A 19360-nucleotide genomic window follows, 5' to 3' on the forward strand; every position below is an offset into this window, starting at 1 on the left:
TGCTCCTAGGCTGGTAGCTCGCTTCCATAGACGATACCCTCAAAGACCTAAACCCCAAGCCGAGGGTCGGCTTGCTTGAAGGGGGGGATCTGTCAGGATTCCATTCCAGCTTTTCTTTTTCACCTAAGCTTACCTGCCTTGCTTTTACCACTCCCCTATTTAAGGCATCACAGCACCTTGCACAGGTGCTTAGTTATTGTTGATTTGCAGCTAGAAGCTATGCCAAAATTCTACCTGACTCCTTACTGAGGATTAAGAAAGGATTACAATTTATACCAAAGAACTAAAGATTTATTTGAAGCCTCTCTTTATTCACTGCAGCTTGTTTGAAGTGCTGCAGCGCTTGTTTGGATTTCCTTATTCATTTTACCTGAATGTGATTACCAGCGTCAGCGCAATCTCTCAACTGAAATTCAAAAGCTACAAACTGGGACATTTCACTGTTTCAATCTGTATTAGGTATTGAGGTTTACTCGGGACATACTAAACATCTACTTGTTACCTTATATAACGGATAACCCACTGTTGATTAACGGAACTTAGCCACGCCCACCAACTATCACCGTGACACTTCCAGAGCTTCAACCGGAGCCACAAGCCGACTCTGATTTAACAACTCACTTGCTCATCGCAACTGTAGCAAGCCTTCTCTTGATACACATACCGCATAGCTCCGGTAACTACTCTAAGCAGCGTCTCTGACGTCACTCCTCAGTAGATGAAAAACTGACACTCGGATTTCATTTCGCTGCAACGCTTAAGCTATAACAAGTCTCCTTACTTGTAAGTGCTCTGTCTCTAGCAATATTTAAAGGGAATGTAACAACTTCTCTCTGTGCATTTAGTTGCTAGGATAAAAGCAACTAGAAATGAAAATAACAGGTTCTAATACATAATAGAAACCTGCTTATGCAAAGTCTGATACTTTCATCTTACCTTAAGTACTATTCTTTAAAGCACTGTTTCACCTTATAATTTACAGACTTCTCATTTAATTAAATTCACTTATGTCACTCTGAGCTCATTACTTATATAAGCACAGAGACTAAAGTGATACAGTCACTCATTTTTGGATAATTAGATCTGCAGTTGAGATCCATAATTCCTTTAACGGTGTCAACTGCTGACACTCTACGCAGTTTCTGACACTTAATAACTTAAGTATAGTGGTGGCGGTGATGTTTGGGGCGGCAGATTAGGGGTTAATAAATTTATGTAGCTTGCGGCCACATTGGGGGCGGCAGATTAGAGGTTGATAAGTGTAAAATAGGTGGCGGTGATGTTAGGGGCGGCAGATTAGGGATGTTTAGACTCAGGGTTTATGTTAGGGTGTTAGGTTTAAACATACATTTTTTCCCCATAGACATCAATGGGGCTGTGTTACGGAGCTTTTTATTCCAATCTCCCCATCGATGTCTATGGGGAAATCGTGCACGAGCACGTCAAAACACTGCTTGTATTTAGGTGAGGTATGGAGCTCAACGCAACCATATCGCCCGCACAAGCCGTTTTTATGCAAACCTGTAATAGCAGCGCTAGGAAAGGTGAACGGTGAAAATAACGTACAAGTAATTAGTGAGCCAGCCATAACGCAAAACTCGTAATCTGGCTGATTATTATATAGCATCTTAATGAAATTATATTTCACTGCTTTGTTTTAGAAACAGCCAATGTTAATTAAAAATAATAATATTATATATATATAGATACATATAGTATACATTATTTATATATATATATATTTAATATATATATATATATATATATATATATATATATATATATATATGTATATATATATATATATATATATATATATATATATATATATGTTTTCCCCCCCAAAACACATTTTTTCTGACCTGTGGTGGGCTGCCAACCATTCCTTATTGTCAGGGTATATGAATATTATAAATGAAAATTATATATATATATATATATATATATATATATATATATATATATATATATATATATATATATATATATATATATATATATATATATATATATATATATATAGTTGGTGAGACCACAGAATTAATTAAATATGAGGCTATTTACAACAGTGCTATTTCACTGTAAATTACAACCCCCCTTGCCAAATGGTTTTGGCTGGGTGAAGACACGTTTATCCTAATTAAAAGCTTTTGAAGCTCAGAGCCCTGCAGGTGGTAGCAAACAAGGGCTGTTGGTCAACCAAATCAGCAAACATCCTGGAATGGATGGAGACGATATTCTGAGCATAAACTAGATAAGCAGGTAAAATTCTGACTACATAGTGATTAGCATAGACTTGTTTAATTACCCCTGCTGTGTATGGAGACAATGAAAATTTGACCAACTAAAAACACGTTTTTAAATTATACTCTTAACCCCAAAATACAGCATAGAAATGAATATATATATAGATATAAAATGTTTAAGTTATTCCCAAATTAATAAAATTTCTCTGTGTTCCAGGAAGCTAATGGAAAATGACAGGAAGAACATTAATGGATATTTGTGGACCTAAAAAAAAAAGCAATGATTAATAACACTATTATTTTTATTTCAAATCTGCATAGACAAGATTCATGCATTCAAGATTTATTAGAAATATAAAATATATTATATTCATGTTGGGATGCAGTGCAGTACTGAATATGAAATATGCTGTGGTTTTTATATAAATATATATCAGGATTTTAAATGCTATTAATTTTGGAATAGTTAGCAGTATAAATTACTCTGATGTAATATGATATTAAAAAGAATACTGATGTTTCATATTAAAATAATCAAAAGGAATAATGTGACATAGTACAATACATTTGAACATGTAAATTATTAAGGTAAAGAAATTATGGCATTTATTACACATTTTAAAGAAATATTTTTAAATGTTAAAAATGATTAAACGTATTGCTGTTTGTTTGTCTGCTGCCCCCCGATGGCCAAAATCCGGTGTTGCGATGCAAGAATTACAGCCAAAAGAAAATTGGTTGCTAACAAAGATGCATTTTTCCCTAACAACCATATATCCCAGGTTGTCCAATCAGAAGGGACAAGGATCCGTAAGGGCTATCCAATTTGTCAGTGATGGTACAAAACAAAAAGGGGTGGGGTAATATCACATGATAAAAACCTCAAGCATAGAAAAGGTTGGAAGCTGTCTGTGTGCAAGGACTGTGACTGATAAAAACTTGGCTGTGTTACCTATAGTTACAAAAGGCATAATAGCTACCTTCTTTTCCACATGCAAAAAACTCAATTTTGGTATTCTGAGACAAACTGGATAAACAAAGAAGTTTTTGGGAGATTGAACTACAATTTGGTTCAAACTGGTGATGTATGGTTATTCTAATTTTTTTTAATATTTTAAACAAAGGTAATTGGTAAGACCATAGTCAAATTGTAAGTAATAGATTAAAGAGAGCAGTTTGGATTTTAGCTTATACTCATAGCCTGTATATTTTAAACTAATCCTAAATTTTAGGTTGTTTATCTTTGCAAAATATATAGATACTAGTCCTAAAACCCGTTCAAACGGGCCATTTTTTGCAGTACAGCGGTCCCACCCCTTGCGCTCTCACCCTTCCCCTCTCTTTTGCTCTCTCTCCCCCTCTCTTTTGCTCTCTCCCCCTCTCTTTTGAGCTCTCTCTCTCCCCCCTCTCTTTTGAGCTCTCTCTCTCCCCCTCTCTTTTGCGCCCTCTCTCTCCCCTCTCTTTTGTGCTCTCTCTCTCCCCCTCTCTTTTGCGCTCTCTCTCTCTCCCTATCTTTTGCGCTCTCTCTATCCCCCTCTCTTTTCTGCTCTCTCTCTCCCTTTCTTTTGCATTCTCTCTCTCCCCCTCTCTTTTGCGCTCTCTCTCCCCCATATCTTTTGCGCTCTCTCTCTCTCCCATCTTTTTTGTGCTCTCTCTCTCCCCCATCTCTTTTGCGCTCTTTCTCTCCCCCCTCTTTTGTGCTCTCTCTCTCTCCCCCTCTCTTTTGCGCTCTCTCTCTCCCCTCTCTTTTGCGCTCTATCTCCCCCTTTCTTTTGCGCTCTCTCTCTCCCCCTCTCTTTTGCGCTCTCTCCCCCTCTCTTTTGCGCTCTCTCTCCCCCTCTCTTTTGCGCTCTTTCTCCCCATCTCTTTTGCGCTCTCTCTCTCCCCATCTCTTTTGCGCTCTCTCTCCCCCCTCTCTTTTGCGCTCTCTCTCCCCCCTCTTTTACTCTCTCTCTCCCCCCTCTCTTTTGTGCTCTCTCTCCCCCTCTCTTTTGCGCTCTCTCTCTCTCCCCCCTCTTTTTTTCTCTCTCTCCCCTCTCTCTTTTGCTCTCTCTCCCCCTCTCTCTTTTGCTCTCTCTCTCCCCCCTCTCTTTTGCTCTCTCTCTCCCCCCCTCTCTTTTGCTCTCTCTCTCTCCCCCCTCTCTTCTGCGTGTACTCTCCCCCTATCTTTTGCGCTCTCTCTCTACCCCTCTTTTCTTTTGCCCTCTCTCTCCCCCATCTCTTTTGCGCTCTCTCTCCCCCCATCTCTTTTGCGCTCTCTCTCCCCCTCTCTTTTGAGCTCTCTCTCCCCCATCTCTTTTGCTCTCTCTCTCCCCTCCTCTCTCTCTCTCCCCCTCTTTCTCTCTCTCTCTCTCTCTCTCTCTCTCTCTCTCTCTCTCTCTCTCCCCCCTCTCTTTTGTGCTCTATCTCCCCCTCTTTTGCTTTCTCTCTCTCGCCCCCTCTCTTTTGTGCTCTCTCTCCCCATCTCTTTTACGCTCTCTCCCCCTCTCTTTTGCGCTCTCTCTCCCCCTCTCTTTTGCGCTCTCTCCCCCTCTCTTTTGCGCTCTCTCTCCCCCTCTCTTTTGCGCTCTCTCCCCCTCTCTTTTGCTCTCTCTCCCCCTCTCTTTTGTGCTCTCTCTCTCTCCCCCCTTTTTTGCTCTCTCTCTCCCCCCTCTCTTTTGCGCTCTCTCTGTCCCCCTCTCTTTTGCGCTCTCTCCCTTCCCCTCTCTTTTGCTCTCTCTCCCCCTCTCTCTTTTGCTCTCTCTCTCCCCCCTCTCTTTTGCTCTCTCTCTCTCCCCCCCTCTCTTTTGCTCTCTCTCTCTCCCCCTCTCTTCTGCGCGTTCTCTCCCCCTATCTTTTGCGCTCTCTCTCTCTACCACTCTTTTCTTTTGCCCTCTCTCCCCATCTCTTTTGCGCTCTCTCTCCCCCTCTCTTTTGAGCTCTCTCTCCCCCATCTCTTCTGCCCTCTCTCTCCCCTCCTCTCTCTCTCTCCCCCTCTCTCTCTTTCTCTCTCTCCCCCCCTCTCTTTTGTGCTCTATCTCCCCCTCTTTTGCTTTCTCTCTCTCGCCCCCTCTCTTTTGTGCTCTCTCTCTCCCCATCTCTTTTGCGCTCTCTCCCCCTCTCTTTTGTGCTCTCTCTCACCCTCTCTTTTGCGCTCTCTCCCCCTCTCTTTTGCTCTCTCTCCCCCTCTCGTTTGTGCTCTCTCTCTCTCCCCCCTTTTTTGCTCTCTCTCTCCCCCTCTCTTTTGCGCTCTCTCTATCCCCCTCTCTTTTCTGCTCTCTCTCTCCCTTTCTTTTGCATTCTCTCTCTCCCCCTCTCTTTTGCGCTCTCTCTCCCCCATATCTTTTGCGCTCTCTCTCTCTCCCATCTTTTTTGTGCTCTCTCTCTCCCCCATCTCTTTTGCGCTCTTTCTCTCCCCCCTCTTTTGTGCTCTCTCTCTCTCCCCCTCTCTTTTGCGCTCTCTCTCTCCCCTCTCTTTTGCGCTCTATCTCCCCCTTTCTTTTGCGCTCTCTCTCTCCCCCTCTCTTTTGCGCTCTCTCCCCCTCTCTTTTGCGCTCTCTCTCCCCCTCTCTTTTGCGCTCTTTCTCCCCATCTCTTTTGCGCTCTCTCTCTCCCCATCTCTTTTGCGCTCTCTCTCCCCCCTCTCTTTTGCGCTCTCTCTCCCCCCTCTTTTACTCTCTCTCTCCCCCCTCTCTTTTGTGCTCTCTCTCCCCCCTCTCTTTTGCGCTCTCTCTCTCTCCCCCCTCTTTTTTTCTCTCTCTCCCCTCTCTCTTTTGCTCTCTCTCCCCCTCTCTCTTTTGCTCTCTCTCTCCCCCCTCTCTTTTGCTCTCTCTCTCCCCCCCTCTCTTTTGCTCTCTCTCTCTCCCCCCTCTCTTCTGCGTGTACTCTCCCCCTATCTTTTGCGCTCTCTCTCTACCCCTCTTTTCTTTTGCCCTCTCTCTCCCCCATCTCTTTTGCGCTCTCTCTCCCCCCATCTCTTTTGCGCTCTCTCTCCCCCTCTCTTTTGAGCTCTCTCTCCCCCATCTCTTTTGCCCTCTCCCTCCCCTCCTCTCTCTCTCTCCCCCTCTTTCTCTCTCTCTCTCTCTCTCTCTCTCTCTCCCCCCTCTCTTTTGTGCTCTATCTCCCCCTCTTTTGCTTTCTCTCTCTCGCCCCCTCTCTTTTGTGCTCTCTCTCCCCATCTCTTTTACGCTCTCTCCCCCTCTCTTTTGCGCTCTCTCTCCCCCTCTCTTTTGCGCTCTCTCCCCCTCTCTTTTGCGCTCTCTCTCCCCCTCTCTTTTGCGCTCTCTCCCCCTCTCTTTTGCTCTCTCTCCCCCTCTCTTTTGTGCTCTCTCTCTCTCCCCCCTTTTTTGCTCTCTCTCTCCCCCCTCTCTTTTGCGCTCTCTCTGTCCCCCTCTCTTTTGCGCTCTCTCCCTTCCCCTCTCTTTTGCTCTCTCTCCCCCTCTCTCTTTTGCTCTCTCTCTCCCCCCTCTCTTTTGCTCTCTCTCTCTCCCCCCCTCTCTTTTGCTCTCTCTCTCTCCCCCTCTCTTCTGCGCGTTCTCTCCCCCTATCTTTTGCGCTCTCTCTCTCTACCACTCTTTTCTTTTGCCCTCTCTCCCCATCTCTTTTGCGCTCTCTCTCCCCCTCTCTTTTGAGCTCTCTCTCCCCCATCTCTTCTGCCCTCTCTCTCCCCTCCTCTCTCTCTCTCCCCCTCTCTCTCTTTCTCTCTCTCCCCCCTCTCTTTTGTGCTCTATCTCCCCCTCTTTTGCTTTCTCTCTCTCGCCCCCTCTCTTTTGTGCTCTCTCTCTCCCCATCTCTTTTGCGCTCTCTCCCCCTCTCTTTTGCGCTCTCTCTCACCCTCTCTTTTGCGCTCTCTCCCCCTCTCTTTTGCTCTCTCTCCCCCTCTCGTTTGTGCTCTCTCTCTCTCCCCCCTTTTTTGCTCTCTCTCTCCCCCTCTCTTTTGCGCTCTCTCTCCCCCTCTCCTTTGAGCTCTCTCCCCCTCTCTCTCTCCCCCATCTCCTTTGCGCTCTCTCCCCCTCTCTTTTGAGCTCTCTCTCCCCCCTCTCTCTCTCCCCCTCCTCTCTTTCTTCCCCCCTCCTCTCTCTCCCCCCTCCTCTCTCTCCCCCTCCTCTCTCTTCCCCCTCCTATCTCTCCCCCTCCTCTCTCTCCCCCCTCTCTCTCTCCCCCCTCCTCTCTCTCCCCCTCCTCTCTCTCCCACCCCCTCCTCTCTCCCCCCTCCTCTCTCTCCCCCCTCTCTCTCCCCCCTCTCTCTCCCCCTCCTCTCTCTCCCCCCTCCACTCTCCCCCCTCCTCTCTCTCCCCCCTCCTCTCTCTCCCCCTCCTCTCTCTCCCACCTCCTCTCTCTCCCCCCTCCTCTCTCTCCCACCCCCTCCTCTCTCCCCCCTCCTCTCTATCCCCCCTCTCTCTCCCTCCTCCTCTCTCTTCCCCCTCTCTCCACCCCTCTCTCTCCCCCCTCCAGTTTAAATAAATTGACATTTAAAGTAACTGTTTACATTAAGAATATATGTACTTTTAGTGTCCTAATTAGAATTGTATTAGAATCAATTGTAGCTAAATAGCTGTGTGCATTGTTTGAATGTTGGTAGCTGAATATCTTGGAATCTCATTGTGTTAATTGAATGAAAGGCTATTGTGAATAAGGCTAAGTTTAAAGGTAAACTTTTATGAACTTTGCATAGCACATTTTAATAGTTTTAAATGTGTATATTATTGACTTATACTCTGGTTCCTACAAATATATTTCAATGTGTTTATAGATATCAACTAATAAAAAAAGAATTCAGGAATTTATATTAATTTTATGGTCTTAGTATATGCATTGATTGAGGGTTTAGTTTGAAGGGTAATTATTAAATATATTGTGTTATAACCATACAGGGAGTGCAGAATTATTAGGCAAGTTGTATTTTTGAGGATTAATTTTATTATTGAACAACAACCATGTTCTCAATGAACCCAAAAAACTCATTAATATCAAAGCTGAATATTTTTGGAAGTAGTTTTTAGTTTGTTTTTAGTTTTAGCTATTTTTGGGGGATATCTGTGTGTGCAGGTGACTATTACTGTGCATAATTATTAGGCAACTTAACAAAAAACAAATATATACCCATTTCAACTATTTATTTTTACCAGTGAAACCAATATAACATCTCAACATTCACAAATATACATTTCTGACATTCAAAAACAAAACAAAAACAAATCAGTGACCAATATAGCCACCTTTCTTTGCAAGGACACTCAAAAGCCTGCCATCCATGGATTCTGTCAGTGTTTTGATCTGTTCACCATCAACATTGTGTGCAGCAGCAACCACAGCCTCCCAGACACTGTTCAGAGAGGTGTACTGTTTTCCCTCCTTGTAAATCTCACATTTGATGATGGACCACAGGTTCTCAATGGGGTTCAGATCAGGTGAACAAGGAGGCCATGTCATTAGATTTTCTTCTTTTATACCCTTTCTTGCCAGCCACTCTGTGGAGTACTTGGACGCGTGTGATGGAGCATTGTCCTGCATGAAAATCATGTTTTTCTTGAAGGATGCAGACTTCTTCCTGTACCACTGCTTGAAGAAGGTGTCTTCCTGAAACTGGCAGTAGGACTGGGAGTTGAGCTTGACTCCATCCTCAACCCGAAAAGGCCCCACAAGCTCATCTTTGATGATACCAGCCCAAACCAGTACTCCACCTCCACCTTGCTGGCGTCTGAGTCGGACTGGAGCTCTCTGCCCTTTACCAATCCAGCCACGGGCCCATCCATCTGGCCCATCAAGACTCACTCTCATTTCATCAGTCCATAAAACCTTAGAAAAATCAGTCTTGAGATATTTCTTGGCCCAGTCTTGACGTTTCAGTTTGTGTGTCTTGTTCAGTGGTGGTCGTCTTTCAGCCTTTCTTACCTTGGCCATGTCTCTGAGTATTGCACACCTTGTGCTTTTGGGCACTCCAGTGATGTTGCAGCTCTGAAATATGGCCAAACTGGTGGCAAGTGGCATCTTGGCAGCTGCACGCTTGACTTTTCTCAGTTCATGGGCAGTTATTTTGCGCCTTGGTTTTTCCACACGCTTCTTGCGACCCTGTTGACTATTTTGAATGAAACGCTTGATTGTTCGATGATCACGCTTCAGAAGCTTTGCAATTTTAAGAGTGCTGCATCCCTCTGCAAGATATCTCACTATTTTTGACTTTTCTGAGCCTGTCAAGTCCATCTTTTGACCCATTTTGCCAAAGGAAAGGAAGTTGCCTAATAATTATGCACACCTGATATAGGGTGTTGATGTCATTAGACCACACCCCTTCTCATTACAGAGATGCACATCAACTAATATGCTTAATTGGTAGTAGGCTTTCGAGCCTATACAGCTTGCAGTAAGACAACATGCATAAAGAGGATGATGTGGTCAAAATACTCATTTGCCTAATAATTCTGCACTCCCTATATATATATATATATATATATATATATATATATATATATATATATATATATATATATATGTATGTGTGTGAGAGTTTACTGTGTGAATATATGCAATGTTATTATGTATAATGTATATGTGTCTGGTCAGATTACTTGTGGATCACTGTTATTTAGATTTTCTGTAAAAGTGTTTTATAAATATGTCAGTCACTGTGTATGATATGTGTGTGCTTAAGTATGAGTGTGTGTGTATGTATATATATATATATATATATATATATATATATACATCCATGGCCAAAAATATTGGCACCCCATGTCAAATAATGCACCACTTCACCCAGAAAATTGTTGAAACTACATATGTTTACGCATTCTCATGTTTATTTCTTTTGTTTGTATTGGTATGACACAAAAAAGTGGAGAGAAAAAAAGCCAAATCTGACACATTCCACGCAAAACTCCAAAAATGGACTGGACAAAATTATTGGCACCTTCTCAAAACTGTAATAAATAATTGCATTCCAAGCTTGTGATGCTCCTATAATTTGTAATTAAACTCACCTGTATCAATTAACAGGTGCTGACAATATAGAAATCACACCGGAAACAGTTAAAATGTTTAAAAATCGACTCAACCTTTCTGTTGTGTGTCTCTGTGTGCCACACTGAGCATGGAGAAGAGAAAGAACAGCAAAGAGTTGTCTGAGGATTTGAGAACAAAAATTGTGGAAAAGCATGGACTATCTCAAGGTTACAAGTCCATCTGCAGAGATCTTAATGTTCCTGTGTCCACTGTGTGCAACATTGTCAAGAAGTTTACAGCCCATGGCACTGTAGCTAATCTCCCTTTATCTGGATGAAAGAGAAAAATTGATCAAAGATTGCAACAAAGGATTGTTCGAATGGTGGATAAAGAACCTCGATCAACTTCCAAGCTCCAAATTCAAGCTGACCTTCAGGCACAGTGTACAAATGTGTTAGCTCACACTATACGTCGCCATCTGAATGAAAAGGGACACTTTGGTAGGAGACACAGGAAGACCCCATTGTTGACATATAAACATAAAAGCCAGATTGGAGTTTGCCAAAACTTACCGGAGGAAGCCAAAATCCTTTAGGGAGATTGTGCTGTGGACAGACAAAACAAAATTACAGATTATTGGTAAAGCCCATCATTTTACTGTTTTCAGAAAAAAATTAGGCTTTTAAAGGAAAGAATACAGTCCCTACAGTCAAACATGGTGGAGTTTCACTGATTTTTTGGGGTTGTTTTGCTGCTTCAGTTACTGGGTGTCTTGACTGTGTGCATGGCATTATGAAATCTGAAGACTACCAAATAATTCTGTGGTGCAATGTAGGGCCCAGTTTCAGAAAGTTGGGGCTCTGTCAGAGGTCATGGGTCTTACAGCAGGACAATGACCCAAAGCACATGTCAAGAAGCACCCAGAAATGGTTTAAGACAAAGCACTGGAGAGTACTGAACTGGCCAGCAATGAGTCCAGATCTCAATCCCATAGAGCCCCTTTTGGAGAGATCTAAAAACAGCAGTTGGGAAAAGGAACCCTTCCAATCTGAGAGACTTTGAGCAGTTGGCAAAAGAAGAGTGGTCCAAAATTCCAGTAGAGAGGTGTAAGAAACTCATTGATGGTTACAGGAAGCTATTGATATCAGTTATTTTTTCCAGGGTATGCTACCAAATATTAAATTGAGGGTTCCAATAATTCTGTCCAGTCCAATTTTGAAGTTTTGCATGGAATGTGTCTCCACTTTTTGTGTCATACCAATACAAACAAAAAAAAAATAATCATGAGAATGCAACAATTTTCTGGGCGAAGTCGTGCATTATCTGACAGAAATGAAGGGGTGCCTATATTTTTGTCCATGACTGTATATATATATATATATATATATATATATATATATATATATATATATATATATATATATATATTTATATATATACACACACACACACACACACACACTCACCGGCCACTTTATTAGGTAAACCTGTTCAATTGCTTGGTAACACAAATTGCTAATCAGCGAATCACATGGCAGCAACTCAATGCATTTAGGCATCTAGACGTGGTGATGACGACTTGCTTAAGTTGAAACTAAGCATCGGAATAGGGAAGAAAGGGGATTTAAGTGACTTTAAACGTGGCATGTTTGTTGGTGCCAGACGGGCTGGTCTGAGTATTTAAAAAAAACTGCTGATCTACTGGGATTTTCACTCACAGCCATGTCTAGGGTTTACAGAGAATAGTCAGAAAAACAGAAAATATCCAGTGAGCGGCATTTGTGTGGACAAAAATGCCTTGTTGATGTTAGAGGTCAGAGGAGAAGGGAAGACTGGTTCAAGATTATAGAAAGGCAACAGTAACTCAAATAACCACTTGTTACAACCAAGGTATGCAGAATACCATCTCTGAATGCACAACACGTTGAACCTTGAAGAAGATGGGCTACAGCAGTAGAAAACCACACAGGGTGCCACTCCTGTCAGCTAAGAACAGGAAACTGAGGCTACAATTCGCACAGGCTCACCAAAATTGGACAATAGAAGATTGGAAAAATGTTGCCTGGTCGATGTTAGCGGTCAGGGGAGAATGGGAAGACTGGTTTGAGATGATAGAAAGGCAACAGTAACTCAAATAACCACTCGTTACAGCCAAGGTATGCAGAATACCATCTATGAACGTACAACACATCGAACCTTGAAGCAGATGGGCTACAGCAGCAGAAGGCCACACAGGGTGCCATTCCTGTCTCCTAAGAACAGGAAACGGAGTGTCACGCCGCTCCCCGTTGCGCCACTCTGGCTGTTGCCAGGGACATGGCAGTTGCTGTTAGCATGTGGCAATTACATCATCACCGCACGTCAATTCTTTGAAGTCCTCCTTAGAGCGAATCGGCGCCTATGTAAGTACCTGCATAACTTACATACACTGCCCAAGTATAGGACTTACTTTGTGTGTTCCTGGATGTTACTTTGCTGAATTGCTGGATTGCCTTATTGTTACTGAACTCTGCCTGTCTGACCACTCTGCTGCTTAACCCCTGAATTGCTGGATTGCCTTATTGTTACTGAACTCTGCCTGTCTGACCACTCTGCTGCTTAACCCCTGAATTGCTGGATTGCCTTATTGTTACTGAACCCTGCCTTTCTGACCACTCTGCTGTTTTACCCAGTACTGCTGATCCCTTGGACTGCCCTGCCTACCGTGAGTACTGCTTACCTCATTTCATACATCTCACTTTGATCTTGGATATTTCCTTATCGTTCCACTTGATGCTGGGATAAGAAGACTACTGCCAAGTTTGGTCTGATAGGGACATATCCTACGAGCATCACACTGAGGCTACAATTTGCACACGCTCACCAAAATTGGACAATAGAAGATTCGAAAAACGTTGCCTGGTCTGATGAGTCTTGATTTCAGCTGCGACATTTAGATGGCAGGGTCAGAATTTGGCATAAACAGCATGAAAGCATGGATCCATCCTGCCTTGTATCAACGGTTCGGGCTGGTGGTGGTGGTGCAATGGTGTGGGGGATATTTTCTTGGCACACTTTGGGCCCCTTAGTACCAAGCATCGTTTAAATGCCACGGCCTACCTGAGTATTGTTGCTGACTATATATATATATATATATATATATATATATATATATATATATATATATACACGTATATATATATATATATTTGTGTGTGTGTGTATATACACACATACATAGAAAATAAGTTGCACCCAGGTGGTAAATCGCCATAGCACAGGCTAAAAATGGTATTGAGCTGGATGTTTGTTCCTGTGAGTGCATTTCTCTCTGTATGTATTTAGTCTCCCTAAGGGAAAAAGGGGCAACCAGACGTGGACTCCTTGATAAGTGTGCTTAGAGGAATATGGCTACACCTCACTGACAAAGCCCAACGATCGTCTGGGGTTGCTGTGTTCCTTGTTCAGAGAAGAATTGCCTGGTATTTCAGTGCTGGACTGACCGTAATAGGCGGGATCAGACTGATATACTACAGGAAAGTTTTACTCTGTGAAAAGCATTTCTGGGCTAAAAGAAGTTGTATCCAGGTGGTAAATCACCATGGAACAGGCTAACAATGGTATTGAGCTGGATGTTCGTTCCTGTGAGTGCATTTCTCTCTGTATGTATATATATATATATATATATATATATATATATATAAATATATATATATATATATATATATATATATATATATATATATATATGTGTGTTTGTGTGTGTGTGTGTGTGTGTGTGTGTGTGTATGTGTGTGTTGCTATATATATATATGTATGTGTTGCTGTGTGAGAGAGTTAACTGTGTAAATATATGCAATGTTAGTATGTATAATGTATGTGTGTCTGGTCAGATTATTTGTCTATCACTGTTATTTAGATTTTCTGTAAAAGTGTCTTATTGAAGATGTCAGTCATTGTATATGATATGTGTGTGCTCAAGTATGAGTGTGTCTGTCAGTGTGTGGTTGCCTGTATGTGTTTGACAAAGTATGTAAGTATGTATCTGAATAAGAATGCCTTATTGTGGGAAACTGGGCATATGTATTAACTTGTACATTTCTGATTGTGTGCATATCAATATGCAGCATAAATATGTACTAAACAATAAATTAAAAATTATTTGTGTGTGTGTATATATATATATATATATATATATATATATATATATATATATATATATATATATATATATATATATATATATATATATATATATATATATATATAAATATATGAAAAAATCTTGACACCCCCCTCATGCATCATGATGTACTTGAGAAAAAGAAGAAACAGCTGCACACTGCAGTTGGTGATAAGTTAAAAAATAGTAACTTTTAATGATATGCTAATAAAAACACGGTACAATGAGGCTGAAGGAATGAACATCCTTACATGTTTCATGCCTACACTTGACACTTAATCATAGGACTAACGTTCATAATACCACCCCTACTATTTAAAGGGATGGTATCCAATGACAAGATAGATACAAAACCTGTATAATTAAGGTTAAAAATATCTAAAATACATACTACATAAGTACAAAACATGGGTACAGTTATTTTTGAGGGGGAACCTCAGTACATAGAAACAAACTAAACAATATAATTCTTACAGAGGCATAAGACCTATAAAAACTGGCCAATATATGTATTAATATGAAGGCTAATATCCACTGCAAAGAGGTAACCTTCTTGTATCATTCTTAAAGTTAATCCACAAAGAGTATATATATGTAATAGCCTATAGGTACTAATTTCCTCAATATAAGATAAAGTAAACTAAAGTCAAAAGATATGTATATGCATGCATACATATATATATATATACGTAAGCATGTATGCATAAGTACATGTAAAAATGCACACAAATCACAGATGGGCTATGTGGTTATTAAACTGTAAAATAATGGTGTGCCTACAGATACATACATTTGATGTTAAACTGATTTTAAAGTATTCTAAAATGCAAAAGATAAACATATGGGCAACAAGTGTAATTAGATTTTAGCTAATCAAAGAAATATGACATGTCCCATTCCCTGTTTAGTCCCATAGGGTAATGGTTTTCAGTTTATGTATCCAATATAGTTCCTGTTTTGACAATTTATGTTTGTTACCACCCCTTATAGGGAAATAAATCCTATCAATTACTTTAACTGTCATATGGGATTGGTAAGTCATATGAACTAAATTGAAGTGTATTGCTATTGCTGAGTCCTTATTGTAGTTCTTAGTGTCATTTATATGTTCCCTAACCCGTAATCTAACTAAGTTCCCTGGTTGTCTGACCTACATATTGAAGGGAACATAGGGTACATTCCAACAAATATATAATGAACTCTGTTCTGCAATTAGCATAAAAATAAACTTTGAACCTCTCCTGGGTCACAAAACTAGAAAACGTATCACTTTGACTCACTACCCCACAAGTAATACAGATTTTTGCACCACATTTGTGTGTGCTTTTTTCTTTAGCCATTCGCTACCTGTAACACATTTCTTATTTATCATACTGGGAGCTAGCCTGGTTGCTAAAGTAGGTGTTTTTTTGGAAACAAACTTACATGTTTGATAGATATCACTAAGGAGTTCATCATCTTTCAGGATATAGAGATTCTTCTTCAATATTTTACAGATACCGTTAAATTGTCTTGAGTACTCTGTGGTAAATACCACTGTATCTTTGGAGAAATCTTTCTCATCCTTCTTATTATGGATGACCTCTAGTTGCTTTTTATGTTTCACACTATCAAAAGAATTTTGCAAATCCCTGTCTGTGTACCCTCTTAGTTTAAATCTATTAGTGAGTTCTCTTGCCTGGGTAAGAAAGTTATCATTAGAATTAGTGTTCCTTCTCATACGGATATATTGTACCCTAGTTATAGAGCGTATGAGATGGGGGGATGACAAGATTTAACATGCAAAATAGTGTTGCCTGCTGTAAGCTTCCAATAAGTATCAGTTACTTCTCTTCTTCTGTAAGCATTACTTTAGACAAGTTTAAGACTGATAGTCCTTCAGATTGGATCTTTGTTTCCTTGCCGATTTTCTTGTTTCTTCTGCCTGACCTCCTGGTGCGTTTCCTAAAGGGATTGAAGGTACAGCTTTGTCTTTACCACTAGACGTACCACCGGAACTTCCTCTTCATCTGTGTCACTATCACTTAGCACCTGTAATGACAAGAGGGGGAAGGAGGAAAGAGAGATAGAGGTAGAAGAAGAAGAAGGAGGAGAGGATGGAGGAGAGGAGACATTTTTGACCGAAGATGGTAAAGAGGCCCCACTGCGATCTGATGTATAAGAATCCTGGTCAGATGTATCTGTGGAGGAAAAGGCCACCTTCCGCTTAGACTTGTGCTACAAAATAGGCTTTAAAGTATTGGCCTTGGTGTCATCATTATAAGATTGTTGGGCCTTATTGCCCCCCTTATTGGGGAATGATTTCCTCCTAGGTTTGTTTTGAAACTGTGACCAGTTGTAAACTTTGTTGTTCATATAGTCCTCCATGTCTCTATTAAACTTATTTCCTTTCCTCTGCGCCAGTTCTTCATCTGTTTTTTGTATTTTAGATTTTAGATTGCCTTTGAATTCCCCGTATTTAGTATCTGATTTGAATGTTTTCAAATCCGTTTTGATGTTATCAATTTTTTGTTTTAATTTATCTCTTTTGCAAGTTTTGCTTTTTATAACAATGTTCATAAGGGTCAATGAGCAATCTGTTAAGGCTTCATTCCATTCTAATTGAAGAGCCGGGTCCTCCAAGTCAAATGAGGGATACATTTTTATTCTTTTTACTTAGGATAGTATTGATTAAAACCTATTGGACTGCATTAGCCTCATACCTGAAATAACTGCAGAACCCCTTTTATATGTGGCTTCACACCTCTATATCCCTTGCAATAAATCCTTATTTGTAAATCCCACTTAGTGCGACCGCTACAAAGTATATAAATTGTCAATGCGTATTAATGTCCAGACAAAATTTAAAGAGTTAATATCAGCTGTTGCTTCCTCTCTTTGTGGATTAACTTTAAGAATGATACAAGAAGGTTACCTCTTTGCAGTGGATATTATCCTTCGTATTAATACATATATTGGACAGTTTTTATAGATCTTATGCCTTTGTAAGAATTATATTGTTTAGTTTGTTTCTATGTACTGAGGTTCCCCCTCAAAAACAACTGTAACCATGTTTTGTACTTATGTAGTATGTATTTTAGATATTTTTAACCTTAATTATACAGGTTTTGTATCTATCTTGTCATTGGATACTGTCCCTTTAAATAGTAGGGGTGGTATTATGAACGTTAGTCCTATGATTAAGTGTCAAGTGTAGGCACGAAACATGTAAGGATGTTCATTACTGCAGCCTCATTGTACTGTGTTTTTATTAGCATATCATTAAAAGTTACTAATTTTTAACTTATCACCAATTGCAGTGTGCAGCCGTTTCTTCTTTTTCTCAAGCCAATATTTGTTGCAGAGGAACCGGCCGCAATTTCGGCATGCACCCCCTAGGATTCACACCCTTACCTTTCCCCTGCATTTCCGGTGGCGTCTACTGCCCGTGTAGGACTTGGAGAGGTTTGCTTCATGGAAGCATCATAATGGACTTGCCTATGCTTACAAATTCTTCCAAAAATGACAGTATCACTGGCACCATCATGACATGTAGCACAATGCCCTGGTGACATAATGAAGTGCATTGATACTATAGACAGTTATCTTTATTTTAATTTGCCCCCCCCCCGAAAAAAATTCTGTGAACGCTCATGCCTTTCCACACCCAGTTTTGCCTTATATATGACTGGGTCAATGTTTTCTAGCTGTTACAACTTTTTCTGTTTTTCTTGCATCACATAACAGGCACATTTTTGCTTTAAAAACATTATAAAATTGACAAATCAGGGGGCGGAGCCTAGCCACGCAGGGTGATGGCTGCTTAATTTTTGGCTCCAATGCTCTACACCCGATCAGCATCTAAATAAAGGGACTTTCTGTTCTAAAACAATGGAGATGGCATTGGGAAAATCTTGCCTAACACACTGTGGCTTCATCTGAGACCTGCACAAAGATTTGGGAGCCGGCGGCACTTTGTCTTTTTCATCAGTCTGTTTGAGGCCTGCTCTGGAGTTTCTTGACACCGCGCCAATTAACAGTGATTGACCGCGCAGCATGGAGGACCTCCCTATCGCCACACTAAAGCGCGGTGGTCAGCGCGAACATACCTGACAGGAGAGGGAAAACAGCACACACCGGAACGGCAGCTGTCTAGCAACACCGTAAGTGGTGGTCGGAGCTTAGACAGAGGGAACCGGGAGACTGTACCGGAAGCGCACCAGAGACGGATTGCAACACCGGGTAACAGACATTCTGCTGGCAACAAGTGGAGACTAACACCACGGCTGTTCAGAAACCTTTGGGTGCCCGGTAATTACACTTCCCACACACCCCGGTATAAAAGTTATCTGCACTCAAGATACAGGACATACCCTAAATACTAAAGTGGCCCTCTGTGTCTAACAAACAAAGGCTACTTGGCATTAGAGTTTGGCACTCCCCTCCTGATTAGCTTGTGCACACTTGGCAGAAGAGAATATATGTAGTAAATCTCGCAGCCAGATTATAACATATATGACACAGCTCTGAATGTCTGCACATCTCCTGTTCAGGCCACAAGCAATATTTTAACAGCCATAAACTTTAAATAAAAAAGGCCTTAGCAGACTGATATCAATCCTCAGTCACTTTCCACAATATGTCCCACAGGAAAAACAATAAACTAGAAAGGGGCCTTAAATCTTCAAGCCTAACCAACTTTCTTAAGGCTGCTCCACCTACCACAGACATATCAGAGAGCAAACTCCCCTCTCCCTCTCAGGAAATCATGGAATCGACTAGCTCAACATCACAGCAGCCTCAGGAATATCTAACAAGAAGTGACCTTAACACTATATCTTCAAAAGAGGACATTAATAAAGTCTTAGCTGAAATGAAGTCCTTTTTTGGCGAACTGAAGAGGGACATAAGCCAAGTTACACAGCAAGTGCACATACTTGAAAACAAGCATGCCACTCTTGGAGCCAAAGTAAAAGCTAATTCTCATCACATCAGAGAGCACAAGGAGCATATACAGTTTCTTCTTTCCAGAATGGAGGACTTGGACAACAGG

General features: G+C 41.2%; 1 protein-coding gene across 1 annotated transcript in view; it reads right to left on the bottom strand.

Annotated features, from left to right (window-relative positions):
• Nucleotides 1-19360, bottom strand: part of KISS1R (KISS1 receptor) — a 648022-nt gene that overhangs the window by 184853 nt on the left and 443809 nt on the right.

The sequence above is a fragment of the Bombina bombina genome, chromosome 2 (assembly GCF_027579735.1).
Source record: "Bombina bombina isolate aBomBom1 chromosome 2, aBomBom1.pri, whole genome shotgun sequence".
NCBI classification, from domain to species: domain Eukaryota; kingdom Metazoa; phylum Chordata; class Amphibia; order Anura; family Bombinatoridae; genus Bombina; species Bombina bombina.